The 16,233-nt window shown below is 44.9% G+C and overlaps 1 protein-coding gene across 1 annotated transcript in view; it reads left to right on the forward strand.

Annotated features, from left to right (window-relative positions):
• cadps2 (Ca++-dependent secretion activator 2) overlaps positions 1-16,233 on the forward strand; it is a gene marked incomplete at its 3' end in the record, with an annotated part of 521,480 nt that overhangs the window by 230,275 nt on the left and 274,972 nt on the right.

The following is a 16,233-nucleotide window of genomic DNA, read 5'->3' on the forward strand; positions in this document are numbered from 1 at the left end:
TGCTGTTTCCCCCTGCCAGGTGAGACCCAGGTGGGGTGGTGCAGGGCTGTTTCCCCCTGCCAGGTGAGACCCAGGTGGGGTGGTGCTGTTTCCCCCTGCCATGTGAGACCCAGGTGGGGTGGTGCAGGGCTGTTTCCCCCTGCCAGGTGAGACCCAGGTGGGGTGGGGCTGTTTCCCCCTGCCAGGTGAGACCCAGGTGGGGGGTGGTGCTGTTTCCCCCTGCCAGGTGAGACCCAGGTGGGGTGGTGCAGGGCTGTGTCCCCCTGCCAGGTGAGACCCAGGTGGGGTGATGCTGTGTCCCCCTGCCAGGTGAGACCCAGGTGGGGTGGTGTAGGGCTGTTTCCCCCTGCCAGGTGAGACCCAGGTGGGGTGATGCTGTGTCCCCCTGCCAGGTGAGACCCAGGTGGGGTGATGCTGTTTCCCCCTGCCAGGTGAGGCCCAGGTAGGGTGGGGCTGTTTCCCCCTGCCAGGTGAGGCCCAGGTGGGGTGGTGCAGGGCTGTTTCCCCCTGCCAGGTGAGGCCCAGGTGGGGTGGTGCTGTGTCCCCCTGCCAGGTGAGGCCCAGGTGGGGTGGTGTAGAGCTGTTTCCCCCTGCCAGGTGAGACCCAGGTGGTGTAGGGCTGTTTCCCCCTGCCAGGTGAGGCCCAGGTGGGGTGGTGCTGTGTCCCCCTGCCAGGTGAGGCCCAGGTGGGGTGGTGTAGGGCTGTTTCCCCCTGCCAGGTGAGACCCAGGTGGTGTAGGGCTGTTTCCCCCTGCCAGGTGAGACCCAGGTGGTGTAGGGCTGTTTCCCCCTGCCAGGTGAGACCCAGGTGGGGTGGTGCAGGGCTGTTTCCCCCTGCCAGGTGAGACCCAGGTGGGGTGGTGTAGGGCTGTTTCCCCCTGCCAGGTGAGACCCAGGTGGGGTGGGGCTGTTTCCCCCTGCCAGGTGAGACCCAGGTGGGGTGGTGCAGGGCTGTTTCCCCCTGCCAGGTGAGGCCCAGGTGGGGTGGTGCTGTGTCCCCCTGCCAGGTGAGACCCAGGTGGGGTGGGGCTGTTTCCCCCTGCCAGGTGAGACCCAGGTGGGGTGGTGCAGGGCTGTTTCCCCCTGCCAGGTGAGACCCAGGTGGGGTGGTGCTGTTTCCCCCTGCCAGGTGAGACCCAGGTGGGGTGGTGCTGTGTCCCCCTGCCAGGTGAGACCCAGGTGGGGTGGTGCTGTTTCCCCCTGCCAGGTGAGACCCAGGTGGGGTGGTGCTGTTTCCCCCTGCCAGGTGAGACCCAGGTGGGGTGGTGCAGGGCTGTTTCCCCCTGCCAGGTGAGACCCAGGTGGGGTGGTGCTGTTTCCCCCTGCCAGGTGAGACCCAGGTGGGGTGGTGCAGGGCTGCCTGCCAGGTGAGACCCAGGTGGGGTGGTGCTGTTTCCCCCTGCCAGGTGAGACCCAGGTGGGGTGGTGCTGTTTCCTCCTGCCAGGTGAGACCCAGGTGGGGTGGTGCAAGCCTGTTTTTGGGATTCGAAACTTCATCAGGGTTTTTCCAACGGACGTTCGAACCTTGGTTTTTAATTATTTAAAAAAAGAAAAGAAATTCAATATTTTTATTTATTATAATTTTAAGAACTATCCTCAAACTAAATCCTCAATTTGAATAAAGTGATTAATCTGATTAAATGAGTCTTTATTTTTTTTTATTAAATCAAGTTTCTTTTTATTTATCCTTTATTTATCCAGGAATGTCCCATTGAGATACAAGATCTCTTCTTCCAGGGAGTCCTGACCAACACGGCACACAACAAGTTTCAACATAAAACATACAAATCAAATACAAACACAGAGGGTCATGTGTGCAGTGGCAAGGAGCATAATCAGATCAGCAATAGCATCAGGTAAAACAGTTACATGTTTCATGAAGGGCTAGTCGTAGCATACCTTTAAAAGCGGTCACAGTAGGAAGTGCCTCTAGACACAGTTTCACTTGCAGCGTATTCCATAAAAAGGGAGCATAGTGGGAGAATGCAGCTTTAATACCGAGCTCTGACTGCATCAAAGGAACATTTAAAAGCATCCCATTTGCTGCTCGTCTGGTATTAAAAAAGCAAGTATAAAAGGACAGAAGTCTGGAGATATATAAGGGCAGCTTACCTAGCAATGACTTAAGGATAAAAATCAACATGTGTGATTGTCTTCTTTGGTACAGAGAGGACCATCCTAAGGACTGATACAGAGTGCAGTGGTGGGTGCGAGAGCCTGCACCTGTTACAAAACGTATGGCAGCATGGAACGCAGAATCCAGCTTTTTAAGCAGGGAGGAAGGAGCATGCATATAGATCACATCGCCATAGTCTAAGACAGGCAGAAAGGAACTCTGCATAATTCTCTTCCTGGCTTCAGACGGGAAACATTTCTTTAACCGGAAGAAAAAGCCCAGTTTAGGTCTAAGTTTTCTCAGTAGGTTCCCAATATGAACATCAAAGGCCATCTTTTCATCAATCGATATGCCCAGATATTTATAGGATGCTACTTTGTCAAGGCATGTCCCTTCCAGTGTCAGAATCGGGGGGACAGCTGTATTAGCTCGAGAGCGAGAGAAGGTCATGTACTTGGTCTTTTTTGCATTAAGGACCAGTCTTAGCCTCAGCAAGGAGTGTTGCAGTAATGTAGTGTATTAAAAGCATCCTGTAGAAGCTCTATGGCCTGAGTTAAAGAGGAAGCCACTGTGTAAACAACTGTATCATCGGCGTATAAATGAAACCGTGATGAAACTTTAATGACTAGAACTCATCAGTTTTAATAGTATAATATTAGTGTAGCCTAATCTTTATCTGCAACTGTGAAGAAAACCATTGGTTTAAACAGAATGAATAGACACATACAAATATATATAAAAAAGAAAATAAAACAATTTTTTTAATTTTTTTATTAAAAATAAAGAATTCTAATGTTGATTTAGAATTCGAATGCCAACGTAACGATCGAAGGTCCGAACGTTTGGGCTCAGCCCTGGTGTGGTGTGACACAAGCAGAGGGCAGACATGACACACACCAGTGGTGTAGGACTCCAGTCCTGGACTGATCTTCAGGACTCATGACTCGACTTGGCACTGATGACTTGGACTTGGACTCGAGCATCGACTGCATTCAGACTCGGAAGGTGCAGACGAGGACTCAGACTTGTTAATTGATAAATAAATACTGTTATTTATACAAATAAAAATGTATTGTAACGGGCCCTAATCATTGGGCATAAGATATCGATGGCTGGTGCATTTGTTTGGCTGTTGTGTCACAAAGTAAATAAACTCCCTTTGAAACGGTGACCGCTGTGTCATTTATGTTTAATGTTGACCTTGTTTTATTTGTACGTCGGCTCTTTGACGGCCAGAGTGGAGTGGACTCAACGATTATTTTGGTAGTCGACTAATCTGTCGAACATTTTTTCCATTGGTGCTAATTCACGGCGCTGTAAACACCGGTAGCCTAGCCAAGCTCTAGTGTGCTCGAGTCTAGTGAGCTGTAAGCTTGGCGCCGTTTAGCTAACGTTACTTACAGCTGGTTGGTGGACCCGCAGCCTCGACATAATAACTGAAATAGCGTTCGCTTAGCAAGCATTATGAGTAGGGGTGTAACGATGCAATGGGCCTGGTCTACAAGATACACTACACGACCAAGGTACCCATGTACATGTCAAAATACTTCCCAAAGGTCAGTGAATACCACGATCACAACACCAGAGGGAGCGCCACAGATCATGTTAAACCCAGATTCGGCTCAAATAAGGGACTAAACACGTTTCACAATTATGCCACATCAATGTGGAACGCCCTACCCAAAGCTGTAAAGGAATGTGGATCACTACCCACTTTCAAAACCTCTCAAGGGACACCTACGGGAGACTGCAATTCAAAACTGGCCCCTGTAAATATCCTAACCCAACCCCCTCCAATGTACAGTCATTTACCTAGTATGGTTTTGTCAATAGTCCAATGTACAATTTAGCTTGTTTGTACAGTGTCTCCCCCCCCCCTCAATGTACAGTTTTGCTTGTTTATACAGTGTTTCTCCCCTCCCCCCCCCAACCACCTCCAATGTAAATTACCCAGTATGGTTGACAATATCCCAATGTACCCCACCCCCCCCACCCAACCTCCTCTAATGTACAGTTTCTACGTCAAATGTATATACTCCCTTTTCTTGACTCTTTTTGTATCACAAACAGTACTGTATTTGCAAATCTGGTATGTCATAAATGTATAGATGTAGCAGTACTGAATATCTGTATGTCATATATGTCTTGATGAATTGAAAATGAGGGACCCTGATGTAAACAAGACGAAAGTCTTTCTCTGGTCTGCATCCCCTTAACAATTGTGTGTATTGAGCTGTACTGTATTGTACCCATTCTGCAATCTGTTAATAAAGTTTTCAATCAATCAATGCATTGATTAATCAAAATGCATCGATTCTAATGTGACGATTCAACTGCATCGATTTGAAAATGTTATAATAGAAATGAATCAAAATGAATTATTATTATTATTTTTGTGTGTATTGTTTTTATTGACCTATAGTCCATTCATGCTGAGTGAATCAGTTCCCCCAGCCAAATTTTTTTGGGGGAATTAACTGATCGAAAATGTATCGAAAATGTATCGAATCGAATCGTGGTCAAATGAAGAGATTTCATGATGATAATAATAATAAATTGGATTTAAAGAGAGAAGCACCTTTCTCAGACTCAAGGACACTGTACAAGGAGAGAGAAGCTATATAAAAGAAAGGGTAAATACATATTTAGAAAAAAATAAAAATGATGAATATATGTATAGTAACAATGTGTATAAATGAGGGGAGAACTCAATTTAAAAGTTCTTAGTGTACGCACTACCATGAGAAGACACTGCATCTCGATATGTGGAGTGAAACTGTGGAACAGTCTGAATGTGGTGCTAAAGCAATGTCCAAACATGAGACAATTCAAACAGATTTATAAGGAAATAATGTTCACGAGGTACAGGGATGAGGAAGGGACTTGATGTTCACGGGTGTTTACATTTTTATTTCTTTCATGTTTTACATATATAGTTTTTTGTTTTTTTTGTTTTGCAAACTTACCCATGATCTGAGTAGCTGTCATCACGGTTCCAGGGCAGAGCCATATAGTTTGCTCGTGCATCACTGTAGCGCTCGCTGCTGCTTTCTTCTTCTTCGTCGTTAGTTCACAGCATGCAGTCATGGCAGACGAGGGAAATGATACTGCCCCAGCACTTCCTGTAGTGCATTGCAGTTACAAATTAACATTTGCGCAGTTTTGAATGAACGTTACCGGCTCTCTGTTTTTATACGACGCATCGACACTAAAATTCCGCGTCGATGAGTTTTTATGATCGACGTCGTCGATTATGTCGACTAATCGTTGCAGCCCTAGTAGAGACGTGGATAATATAACACAATTACCTCCCTTCTGTGACCTCCCAGCCTACTGTGTAATCACCAGGGAATGAACAGTGGGAATAATGCTGTGTTGGCTGGCCGGCCTGTTCGGGGTCAGAGCTGTGTGCCCTCTCTGTTAATCATCAACCGCCAGGTTTACGTTTGTACGTGAACATGAAAGGTCACGGCCTGATGGGGGTTAAAGGTCACGGCCTGATGGGGGTTAAAGGTCACGGCCTGAGGGGGGTTGTGTAATCGCCATTCTTCCACTTGGTCAGTGGAGTCGGGAGGTACAGCAGTCGTCTGGTTATCCAGAGGTTCCCGGTTAGATTCCCGCTCCTCCCAGGCAGAGTGTCGAAGTGTCCTTGAGCAAGACACTTAACCCCTAACTGCTCCCGATGAGCAGGTTGGCACCTTGCATGGTCGCCTCCGCCGTCGGTGTGTGAATGTGTAAAATGTGAGGAACAAATTGTGAAGTGCTTTGGATAAAAGCTGCTATATAAATGTACCAGTGTTTTGGTTTTTGAGGTATAGGAAGCAGGGAATGTAGTATCTGTAAGCTGTAGGCGTATCACGGTCCTCCAAATCCTTGATTCAATTTGACTGGTAAGGTAACGTTAACTAGCAAATGGCCACCATGTGAATATAGTCAGTGACTGACTGTATGCTTGAAGCTTTCCTTGGCTTTATGGTGGCAATACATGAAGTAAAGTGATAGTTCAGACTTCTTTTTACATTCAGTGATGTGAAATACTTGGCAGTTGTTGTGTGATCGATGCAGAGCCGTTAGTTGATTTACAGAGACTCGTGGTCAAAGTTGTGTCCGTGTCTTAAACGGTACTGTATAGGGCTGGGCGATATGACGATATTATATAAATATCGGGTACAGTTCATTAACGATACACTTTTTAAACGTATCGTGGATATCGTGATGTTTTGCCCAAGAGGCTTGTGTCGCGTCAATCTGGTCCACACGTTGACACTTTTGAACAGCGCCGCCCCACACACACACTACTGCATCAAAAGTGACTACTTATGATAACAAAGGCATTCGTTTTGTGGCATTAACGTTATAATAATAATAATAATGCAGGACCTGTTCAGAGGTCTCTATATAGTTACACTTTCAATAACATCAGCGTATTTACATAGTGCCGACCGAGGTCGACCTAGATATAGCAAGCTCGTTCATATCTCAGCCCGTGCTGACTCAGTTGTGCCCATTCTGCGGTCTGTTAATAACGTTTTCAATCAGACAGATGTATGGAAAGGCTTTTATTATAACATCCGTTGAAGTAAAATCATTATGCCTCCAGTCGTTTAGTCCTTCTGCGGAGCTAAAAGCTAAACGTCGGCCGCGGCGAGCTACCATTGTTATTGTCATTGAGCTCTCCAATGGCGGAAGTAAAAAATAAATACGCGCTTTCCGATTGGTGCTAAGAACAGCAGGGCGGGTGCAAGCGATGTGACGTAATTGGCAGACGCGACTGTCAATCAAAATGATTCTGTTTGCCGACTGAATGAATGAGAACGTTATTAAAAGATTGCAGCATGGGTACAATACAGTACAGCTCAATACAACAACAGTGGACTGGAGGATGCAGACCAGAGAAAGACTTTCGTCTTGTTTACATCAGGGTCCCCCATTTTCAATTCATCATATTTCATATCTAAATCATATAATATCTCATTGCTAAATATATGCAATATATAATCTAATAATCCAATAATCTAAATCTAATATATAATATAAAAATGCTAAATGCATGGGTATTTTATTTTGTCTTTAATGTTAGCTTGCAAACTCAAATACTGTCTTGGTAAGCCTCATAATGAATTTTGGGGAAAAAAAGAAAAACATCGTGATGCGTATCGTGTATCGCCGAAAGGTCAGAAAATATCGTGATATCATATTTAGGCCATATCGCCCAGCCCTAGTACTGTATATCTGTATGTCATGTACAGTATGTCATAAATGTCATGATGAATTGAAAATGGCGGACCCTGATGTAAACGAGACGAAAGTCTTTCTCTGGTCTGCATCCCCTTAACCCTTTCACTGCCGCACTGTCAAACGGTTAACCCCTTTCACTGCGACAATACACAGCAGGTTAACCCTTTCACTGCCACACTACAGCAGGTTAACCCTTTCACTGCCACGTGTACATGTACCAAACCGAACGTCAGTACCGTGAAGTCGAGGAATGAATCCACATACAATTACACCCCCTGTGTGCATGTATGTGCAGCACGGTTAAATAAAGGAAATTGGACGATGTCCCAAGCACGCGTGTGAGCGTGCAAACATGGGTGCACACGCATGTACATTTGCCGGCGACAGACTAGTAATTAGGACTATTCTTGGATCCTTCATTGGCGATCCATGCTCTGCACAGCGACCACATTGATTAGGTCTCTTTTAGCCGATCGATGTGGCGACCCTGCATGTGTGCACAGAGAAGGGTGCAAACTAATTTGGAGTGGAAATGGACGAGGGATTCCACTAGGCAACATGGTTAGGGATCTGATGAACGATTTATATTATGCACCGATGTTTATAGGTTGGGTGAACATACAATGTATAACAAATATAATATAAAACAAATAAAAATATACTGTATCTGACTCTAGATTACCCATCGTCACATATTGACATAGAATTGAGTCAAAAGATCCGACAATTGAATCACTCCATTACACCAACTTTCTTTACTTTCGTCCATCCATATTTCTCTGCTATTTATTAATTCATTCAACCTCTCATATTTTCACTCTTCAATAATTAGCAATTATAAGGCTTGTTCGCTTTGGTCAACATACTGGTGGGCTGAGTGGACGACCTTTCTTGAGCATGAGATGTACTTCGCCCTTTTCCAGACAGTCAATCACCACCGCTTTTAAGTCTTAGAATAGGTCCACATTTTTATATTGATGACGGTGAAGACTTTATTTCAGACTCAAGGTCCATATTACACATAATACAAAACAACAACAAGAATACAATAACAAAAGAAACAAGGCCAACAACATAGATTAAAATACATAAAGGCATAGGGATGTCCCGATCGCCTTTTTTTGCTCCCGATCCGATCCCGATCATGTTTTTGAGTATCTGTCGATACCGATCTTTCCTGATCCGATCTTCCACATTAGTAACTGTTCGGATCTTTCAAAAATTTTCAATTTGAATCCCTCCGAAAGGGTCTGACAGGCACCACACAATGGATGACTCAATGGGTAGTCATTAGTTTGTTTATTTTAAACAAACTAGTTGAAATGTTTTTCCACAATACAACTTTATATAATTCCCACAGCTGACCATACAGTAGCTTGCAGTTGTAAATTCCACAGCTGACCATAGATAGTTATAATCTCCACAGCTTACCATAGGTAAAAAACATGTGAAACAGAACAAAATGCACAGTAGCATACACATTAATTAAGCATACTATTAATAGTTATATTGTATATATATTAACCCTGTTCAGCGTTATTGCCCACCATGCTTTGTCTGCCAATATCGCTGTACAGCGTGTTTCAAGTTCATATTTCATATTTTTGTCATGGAATTCATATTTCACCCACGGAGCCTTGTCATATGCTGCGGGAGCCATCACAACTCTGCAACGCTTCAATACTGCCACCTGCTGGCTGATCGGTGAGTTGCAACCGGAAGTCGATCTCTTAGGTTCCCGGTGCATCTCACTATTCCGTCCGGGCACTCGTTTATCGTCCCTGGACTCAAGACACACACCGTGGATATCGATCCGTTGCCATAACTCAATAATCCACATGATTTGGGCGTATATTAGTATTATACAAACCGGAACAGGCTCGCATCGATCCACATCACATAACTGGGATCTGTTTGCTCCACTCTCATCGCCCAACGCTACGAGGAAGATGACGTAAATTTCAGCGTTTTTCTTTATCATTTTCGATACAAACTACTCTGATCTATATATCACCCATACTACATAAATCATTTAACGTCGGTCACAGAATTATAAACGACCCCCCCCCCCCCCCTCCGTTCACCCGCGGATGATCAGTCATAACGTTTAGGACCATGTACAGTTGAAATGTTTTATATAACGTTGATCGGTATCAAACGGCATTTGATAATCTAATATATGCATTTATGTCTATCTCACGTTCTAGGAAATACTGCAGAAAACGATAAAAACATATTTATACTCTAGACGGTATTTTCGTATGAATGTGTGAATGAAAAAGTAAAACGTTCCTACACCCTGAACGATAGATAATCGATGTTGAATGGGCCATAGTAATGTCAATTTAGCAATACAATTTAAAAAGTTATAGCCCTGCAAAGAAGGGGAACATCTCCATAGACTTATAGTACTGGCAGAGAATGGTTTAGGATGATCAAAGTGGTGGCAGAGAATGGGTTAATATACTATCAATACTACTAACTATTGAATATACATACACTATATGTTGTGAAGGGCCAGATTAAACCGAATATATATATTTATTTATATATATTTAATTGTATTTGTATATTCTCTAATATTCCCTGATATCCCTTGTATATTCCTTGTACAATATGCATTGAATATCCATTCTAGCCTACTGAACATCCCATAATAGTCTCCATTCTACTATTGGTCGAGACCTTGGTGCCAGGCTGCCATACCCCTCAGACCCAGTTCAAACGTACCGCTCCACATGTACGAACAAGTCCTAGTTCCGCGTAGGAATTTGGCTACCGCACCACTAATGGGACTATTTGTTCATAGTGCGTATATATACTGCGCTACTAAAGTAGGACTTTCTTTTCAGTCCAGTTTCTTACCCTCCAATAGAGTCACAGACGTAAAGCCTCCCCGCGACGCCACGTGTGGGAGTAAGGCCAAGTTCGCCTACCATCGGTATTGAGACATCGTGTATATTAATATTTGAATAGTCATATTTGGCACTATATCGTCGAGTTGGACGTAGTCTATTAAGCTAATAATAGTCTGTTAATATATAGTGCTTCGTGCGGTGAGAATACTACCGTAGTCAGTACCCCATCGTTTCGGGCAGAGAACTGGCTGCTTACCCAGGGTGGTTGACCCTATGTGAAGCTGCACCCGAGGAGCCCCAGAGCCGACGAGCGAGTGGACCTGTATACCGGATTATTCTACCGACGACAGCCCGCCTTCCCAGGCACGGATTATGCTTTGGATACTTTGATTATTCCATGGATAAAGACCCCCGACACTGCCGTGTGTTGGAACCCCCCCCCCTGGAGAGGACGCAAGGTGAGGAGACGCTCTGCAAGACGAGGTCGCTTCACGTCTCTCCCCCGTGGACCGGAGAGAGCCGGCCCACAAAGAGTCCACCTGCTTTCATCTGTGGTCCAAGGATCGCCGGCGCATTGAACGGCACTACAGTGGGTTCACCTGGGATACCCTTGGCCGGACGAGGCAGCCGGATTCTACCCCCCCCCCCCTCCTACTCCTGTCGGCTTACAAGCGACCGGATTAACCCCCTCTAGTGTATCTAGTATAATCATTAAAGTATCATTGCTGTTATTCCTTAACTATTCCAGGTCGTATATTTACCACCTGCGCCTTCAGAGATTGGACATTCTCTATTGATATACCGACGAATACTCCTTGCCATAAAAGTGCATACTATTTCAATTCATAAATGTAATTAAGTGATTAAGTGCTTATTCTACACACCATCGCTGTGTAGAAATAAAGACCTGTTTCTAATTCGTACATTTGTGTTGGATCCGTTTCATCTACGTGAGAGTGTTCATGATAATATATTTATGCCGTGTACTGGGTGGCCGAATATTAAGTACAAAGGTAGTGGTAGTAAGTATCATATCTAGTAATACAGTCAGGGAATTGTACCCCTCAGTTACACTATACATTTCATACATACTAATCAAACCTGCATGTCATGTCCCCTTTAACAGTGGGCGAAAGAGGGAGAACTACAATGGCTACATTTACCAGAATGCCTGGCAATGTTTACTTCCGCATCTCACGCAAGCCATTCAACACCCGTACAGCTCACACACGGAGCAGACACACACAACGGGACAAGACAGCAGTTCTCATTCATCAGAGCACACACACACACCAAAGTTCCGCCACATGAATCTCACCGTGACAAACCGGCAAAGCCACAGAGGCACTAGATCAGCGTGCACCATCGGCAAAGTACGCTAGCCTAGCCACAAGCTAGCGCCAAACATTTAAGCACAACATTCATTAATTTAGCCAGCTTTCCCCAACAACCCTGTGTACATGCAGATATTATCAGCAGGCTGAATTAGCAGCCAGCAGCCAACGTGATACAATACATTGTGTTTATAGGTGACATAGACAAGTTAATGAAGTTTCAATCAATTAATCAAGCCTACTCACCAACGGGCGGTGTGATCCTGTCGGAGTTCTCTCTACAATGACATCGCCACCATTTTAAAAAAGCAGCTGCGCCAACTGCGCATGCTCACAAGCAGAACACCTGTTAAATGATTTAGACCCCTTTACATAGATCAGATCTAGTGATGCACCGATGTGAAAATTGTGGCCGATACCGATAACCGATATTAATATTGCTGTTCTGGCCGATACCGATATTTACCGATGTCGATATCTCTGTATAGAAAACACTTTTTTATGATAATCAAATAAAGCGCTATTTTCCAAAACGCATAATTTTTTTTACTTTTGTAACTTATTTTCAGAAATGACTGATATTTTGAAACTATTTAAGGCCAAAACATGTAAAAAGAAGGAAAAAAAAGAGTAACAAATAAATTTTTTTTTTTTTTTTTTTTTTTTTTTTAATAAATATCTGCCCTATCTTGATATCTTTACCGATGTGTAAAAAAACGGCCATATCGGCCGATATTATATCAGCGGCCGATATATCGTGCATCACTAATCAGATCCTTATATTAAATAAACCAAAAGTCTTGACAGTAACCAATTTGACGCATTTTTGTCAGAAACTGGCGAAGCGAGACAAGCCCCTCTGTTCCCTTGAAATAGCCCCAGTCGAGCGCGGCGGCTCGCATTACATTCACCATACGAGAAATATGCAAAGTTTCAATCTGTTGCAGTGTTAGCACTCGGATGGTTAATCGATATCCCACGCGGGCACTTCTCTATGCGTTCCGTCCGTCCGTCCTTTGGTGCCGCGTGTCCGGTATAGCGATGAACGCACGCGGAACGTGTGCGTATTGGACTGGCTTCGGTTTCAATTTTAAAATGCTTCCAAACTTCTGACATTTTGTCTGCTCAGGTGTTACGAGTTATCAGGTGGACCTGCCGGTGTTTTGGGAGCGACGCGTTGTGAGGTCTCCTATTTTCGGCCCACGTCACTGTCGTGCGACCGTGACGTGTTTGTTGTTTTGGCAAATTCTTCTGCTCTGTGTGACAATAAATAAATGAATGATATGTAATTTAAAACCAAAACTAAGTCCTCAGTATGAGTTTAAGACGTGGTCATGTTTGTTGAATAAAATAAAAAATATAAATAAAAAGTTTACTGCCGATTTATATATATATTTTTTTAACTGACGTATTGATGATAATATACATTCTACATGCTGTTGTGACATGTTCATGATGTTAATACTTGAATACGTTTGAAATTAAAATCGCAACTTTTATACAAAAATGTTGATTTATGACCAGATGTCATTTGCGGTCCGCCAATGGACCGCACAGGGGAACAGGTTAAGGAGGATCTTAAATGCATCATTTTATGCTACCTGCAGTTTTTTTCATTTTTGCTGTGCTATAATTACACCAGAGATGTGCAGTATATATAAAATGGAGTACAATTGATAATAAAGTGTCTGGCATTCACACCTTTTCAAACGTCGAATAAAAACGTCTCCCATGTCACACACTCATGATGAGACATAACAACCTTGTTACACAATTATATGGGACTGGCACCTTATCTCTGATGGCACACGGACAGCCTCCTCTGTGGGCGGGACTGGCACCTTATCTCTGATGGCACACGGACAGCCTCCTCTGTGGGCGGGACTGGCACCTTATCTCTGATGGCACACGGACAGCCTCCTCTGTGGGCGGGACTGGCACCTTATCTCTGACGGCACACGGACAGCCTCCTCTGTGGGCGGGACTGGCACCTTATCTCTGATGGCACACGGACAGCCTCCTCTGTGGGCGGGACTGGCACCTTATCTCTGACGGCACACGGACAGCCTCCTCTGTGGGCTCTTATCTCTGACGGCACACGGACAGCCTCCTCTGTGGGCTCTGGGACTGGCACCTTATCTCTGACGGCACACGGACAGCCTCCTCTGTGGGCGGGACTGGCACCTTATCTCTAATGGCACACGGACAGCCTCCTCTGTGGGCGGGACTGGCACCTTATCTCTGATGGCACACGGACAGCCTCCTCTGTGGGCGGGACTGGCACCTTATCTCTGACGGCACACGGACAGCCTCCTCTGTGGGCGGGACTGGCACCTTATCTCTGATGGCACACGGACAGCCTCCTCTGTGGGCGGGACTGGCACCTTATCTCTGACGGCACACGGACAGCCTCCTCTGTGGGCGGGACTGGCACCTTATCTCTGACGGCACACGGACAGCCTCCTCTGTGGGCGGGACTGGCACCTTATCTCTGACGGCACACGGACAGCCTCCTCTGTGGGCGGGACTGGCACCTTATCTCTGATGGCACACGGACAGCCTCCTCTGTGGGCGGGACTGGCACCTTATCTCTGATGGCACACGGACAGCCTCCTCTGTGGGCGGGACTGGCACCTTATCTCTGATGGCACACGGACAGCCTCCTCTGTGGGCGGGACTGGCACCTTATCTCTGACGGCACACGGACAGCCTCCTCTGTGGGCGGGACTGGCACCTTATCTCTGACGGCACACGGACAGCCTCCTCTGTGGGCTCTGGGACTGGCACCTTATCTCTGACGGCACACGGACAGCCTCCTCTGTGGGCTCTTATCTCTGACGGCACACGGACAGCCTCCTCTGTGGGCTCTGGGACTGGCACCTTATCTCTGACGGCACACGGACAGCCTCCTCTGTGGGCTCTTATCTCTGATGGCACACGGACAGCCTCCTCTGTGGGCTCTGGGACTGGCACCTTATCTCTGACGGCACACGGACAGCCTCCTCTGTGGGCGTTGTGCCCAAAGGAATGACAGACATGTCCCCTCCTCTTCTCATTCTGTGTAGAAGGGTAGGTCACTGTCTCTCTCTCTCTCTCTCATCCTTCATTATGCTGGTTTAACAGTTGGATCTTTAGGTTATATATATATACTCCATTTATATACTATATGCTCTGCCCTATAAGTACAGTACACATCTTAAGGCCGCCACAGAGTCGGGTGTACTGTGAACAAGATAAGATTCAAATGTATTATCAAACTTTGGATTTGAAGCAAAGCGCTTCTGCTACCTGTTGAATACGGGCCCCCACACACACACACACACACACACACACACACACACGCACACACACACGCACACACGCACACACGCACACACACACACACACACACACACACACACACTGTGTACACAAACATGAGAACAATCAATATGTGCACAACAAGCAAACAATTATAACACACCTACGCACATACTTTATCCATCATATCATTTTGTATTATATTTATACTGTGTTCTATTTCTAATACTATTTTATTAGGGATGTTCGATATTGGCTTTTTTACCGATATCCGATATACCGATATTGTCCAACTCTTAATTTCCGATACCGATATCAACCGATACCGATATATACATTTTGCATATATAATTTTAATGTTGCTTTTATGCTGCTATTTGTGCTGTTTTATTGTTTTATTCTACTACCATTGAGGTTGAGGAACCAAACTCAAGGAATTTCTCTCAACTGTGTCAAGAATTTCACTCAACTCATACTTTGTATGGAGAGATATGACAATAAAGATGCTATGCTTCTATTCTATTCTATACAAAAGGGGATCAAGAAACAGCAGAACTCAAAGTCCCTGACACGTTTTAAACACGGATCAAGAAACAGCGAGTGTAGAATCAAACAAGAAATGAAGATGCGAGATGAACACACAAAAAGAAAAGATGGGATTTTAGTAGTCTCAATGGCATCGACTGAATCATGTTTTTTGATGTGGTCAGGGAGCACATTCCACCTTATCGGGGTCGGAATGGAAAAGGTCACCTTTCTATTTTAAATTGGACAAAGGGATGGCCAAAAGACCCTCGTCAGCGCACCTGAGCGACCTGACCAGAACATTATTGGGACACCAAATCGGATATACTGTATAATCAGGGGGGCTAAACCATGAGGAGCCTTATAAATAAAACAGTAGAATTTAAAAGTCTATTCTAAAGTGAACAGGGAGTTGGTGGAGGTTTTTAGAATAGGGCTGATGTGGTTTTCTGCCATTTATATAGTGCCCCCATTGGTTGATTTACTGTATACTGTAACGTTACATATCTATACGGTTTTGTGATGATTAGACTACATGTGGTGGAGTTATTGCCATTTTAGTGTTGAGCCTCATATGGTACTTTCTCATGTTCATTCGGTCAATATTGGCAAAACTATTTAACATATCAAAGCTTTCTGAAAGATTACGCTTTTGGTAATATTTGGTTGTAGTCCAATTTACGACATACGGCATATGTTGGAAATGTGTTTTTCGAACAATTCAAAATGACTGTAAATTCATGGTGGTGGACATGATGGGTCGTCTCAACTGCAGGGTTGTTGGATCATATGTACAGTACGGTGAGTTTCATGTGAGTCCGTGTCACAGTGTGGGCGTTAAGAGTCTCTTTGACACTTGATT

Source organism: Notolepis coatsorum (assembly GCF_963971535.1).
Source record: "Notolepis coatsorum genome assembly, chromosome: 18".
NCBI lineage: Eukaryota > Metazoa > Chordata > Actinopteri > Aulopiformes > Paralepididae > Notolepis > Notolepis coatsorum.